Raw genomic sequence first — 3,515 nt, forward strand, 5'->3', positions numbered from 1 at the left:
TAAAGACGCATAGTATTCGCGTGCTATTTCCAGTTTTTCTTCCTCCTTGGTTACAATGTGGCCTTCCGGGTCCTCTAATTGGAAAATAATTCCTTTCTCTCTCTCTTTTTTAATTCTGTAGGACAGCCACCTGCCTGGCTTATTGGTGTTCTCAAAATAATATTGTTTTGTTCTCTTAATTTCATATGCTAATTTTTCTTGATCCATTATATTTAATTTATGACGGATGGTCATCCAATTTTCTTTTATTGTTTCGTTGTCAGGGTTTTGTTGTGCCTCTTTCTCTGCCTTTGCCAGTTCTTCTAGCAATGTTCTTTGAGCTTCTCTCCTCTCTTTATTTCTGTATGCTCCGTATGCTATCATTAGGCCTCTTAAATAGGGTTCTTTCTCTTATATCTACTCTTCCATCTAATTTCCAGTGGATTGTGGTCTGCCCAGGTGTTGGGTAAGATCTCTGCTGATACAATGTCCATTCCCATATTCCTGCTCACCCACATCATATCTATTCTAGACCATGATTTATTAGGATTAGAATAGAAAGTGTACTGTCTTTTATTGGGGTGTAATGTTCGCCAAATGTCTACGAGATTTAGTTCATCCACTAAGTCGAAGAAGGTTTTTGGTAGATTTTTCCTTTTTTTCTTTTGGCCTCTGGGTCTTTTATGATCTTTATTCGTGTCAACCACTCCGTTAAAGTCCCCAATGATGCAAATATTATTATTATCCATTCTCCTTATTATTTCTCACGTTTTATTATAAAACTCTTTCAAATTTTTGTTTGGGGCATAGATCGCTGCTATTAATATTGAAGAGTTGCCTCTCTTGCTTTCAACAATTGGTAGTCTGCCTTTTGGGTCTGCATATTTCAATTCTGTCTTTATCTCTTTTTTGATATATAGTGCCACCCCTCTCTTCTTCTTCATGGCTAAGGAGGTATAAAGATTCCCCAATTTTTTATATTCCAAATATTTTTTGTCTTCTTGTTTAATGTGTACCTCCTGGAGACAGACTATGTCTACATTTTGTGTGACTAATTTGTTAAAGAAAGTTTTTCTTTTTTTATAATCATTAAGTCCATTTACATTGATCGATAGGATTTTCCAATCATCCATCCTTTTTGCCTTGTGTTGATTTACTTGAATTTAAGGTTGGTGTTTGCTCGGACCGCTCTTTGTGGTCTTTGTTTCTTCCCTGCTTCCCTGCTTTCTTTCTCTTCCTTCTCTTTCTCCTCTAAACTCTCTTTCCCCTCCGGGGTCCCTTCTTTGGATCTTATTTGGGTGAGTTCCTCTTCTGTGGTAACAGCTTCCAATTCCTCTTTGCTACTCTGTTCATCTTCTGACCCTCTCAGTTGTTCAATGAATTCTTGAGCCTCCACCAGACTGTTTATTTTAATTTTCCTCCCTTGCCATGTAATCAGCATACCCTCTGGCAAGGTCCATCTGAAGAGTATATTCCTTTTATTCAGCTGTATGGTGAGGAATCTATAGTCTCTTCATTGTTCTCTCACCCTCCTCGGCACTTGCTTCAAGACAACCACCTCCCTTTCCTTATAGTTGATTGGTTCTTCCTTTACCATTTTATAAAAGATGTCTTTAACTTTCTTCTGTGCGAACCTTATGTGTACCTCTCTGGGTAGTTTGTTCCGTCTAGCGTAGTTCGTCTGTACCCTGTACACCTCGTCCAATTCTTTTATTATGTCGTCTGTATCCTGTTGAAGAACCTCCGCTATTAATTCTGCCATTACTTGGCCCAGGTTTTCGTCCTTATCTTCTGCAATGTTTTGGAAACGCAGATAGAAAGAAGCTCTATCCATTTCCAGCTGCGTAATCGAATCTTCCAGATCCCTATTCTGGGCCATTAATTTTTGATCTACTGTCTCTAGGTTCTTCTCTTGTTGTTCAATCTTAGATTCCATTTTTTGTATTCTCTGTTCGTTCTTTTGTATAGCTTGTTGTATGTCACTCATTTTCTGATCAATGCCTTGAATGTCTGTTTTTAATTCTTGGTGATTGCTAGACATCTTCTCTTGCATTAAGAGCATTGCCTCTTGAATCGTTGCTAATGACGACTGCATCGCTTGCATTGTTGGAATCACTGATGATTTCTCGATTTTTGATAGCCCTTCTATCGACTTTTGGGTTGCAGGGGACGACATTGTAATTGTGGGGTTTGAGAGGCTGGAGGTTACTTTCTTTCCTGTTTTTGCCACAGTGGATGCAAGACTTGTCATCTCCCTCAGCACTTTCGCCTGTTCTCTGACTATCTTTTCTATGTTCCTCCAAATAATCATCCACTAATTGTCTTTCCCTTTGCTTAGATTAACAGGACTAAGAATTATTTTGAAATATTCCCAATTTGCAGGACAAATATTAAATAGCACAATCAAACAGTTTCTCCACTGTGCTACCAACTAATTAGCTTTGGTAGCTAATCAATATTTGAAAACAATATTTCTTATTTAGCTTAAGTCCTAATTATCAATTAATTAAATTCTCAATTCATAAAAAAAAAGCTCTCAGTACATATATATATAGTCAGCAGGAGACCAGTAAATTAATGCTCAATAGCCAATCAGTAAACAATTAATTAATACTATAAGATAATTCACTGTTTAAAAAATTAATCCTTAATAATATTAAGCAATATAGTCAATCTATGCACATAACAAAAAAAGATGGAAAACAAGAAAAGAGAGTAGATCCTAATATGACTATGCAGGTATTTAACCTTATAATATACTGGTTATTTGATGCAATAAGAATTGTATTCAACTTTATAAATATATTAATTAGCTACGTTATATTAATACTTTTAATACTTTAAATATATAAATACTTTAAATACTTTGAATGCTTATATAAATACTTTAAATACTTTAAATGTATGAAGAAGAGAAAATAGATATAAATATATTGTAAATTTAAACTAATTTTAAACTAATAGTAATCTATGTAGGTACAAATTTTTATTCAGTTCTTCTTAGTCCCTTCAGAAACCACACTTATTAGAGTCTGTGCAGGAAAGTATATTAATTTAATATCACCCGTTTTATTTCTCGCTTCTTCAGAGTCTTATGAAAATAAGTTTAATTATTCCGTTTGTCTCTTCCTGGTGCTCCTTCTTTCCTCTCTAGCTCTTCGTTATTCTTCTTGTTGGTATCAAGTATGGTTGCACTTCCGGTCCTAATTTCCGGTCGTTCTCCTTTCCAATCAGCAAAATCTCTTTCCTACGTCTTCAGAGCTCTCTTGATCGATCCATACAGCAAGTTACATCCAAATCAGGTAGCGCCGCTGTTCCACTTGCCAATCTCTCCTTCTTGTTTCTTGCCGGCCTGTCTGCGATCCTTTCAGCTGTCAAATCCTCCTCTTTCTTTCAGTCGCCGCTTTCTCCTCCTATGAGACCTTTCAATCTGACCCAGCCAGCGAAACTCTTGCCTATCTCAAGCGTGCTCTAGAAGAAGTGGTTACGAGTGCACTCCGCCTCTCTTTCCCGGAATTCTTGCTTCCTGTCTTGTT

The sequence above is a fragment of the Pituophis catenifer genome, unplaced genomic scaffold (genome assembly GCF_029215685.1).
Source record: "Pituophis catenifer annectens isolate HBS135680 unplaced genomic scaffold, rPitCat1.0.hap2 SCAF_5, whole genome shotgun sequence".
Classification (NCBI taxonomy): domain Eukaryota; kingdom Metazoa; phylum Chordata; class Lepidosauria; order Squamata; family Colubridae; genus Pituophis; species Pituophis catenifer.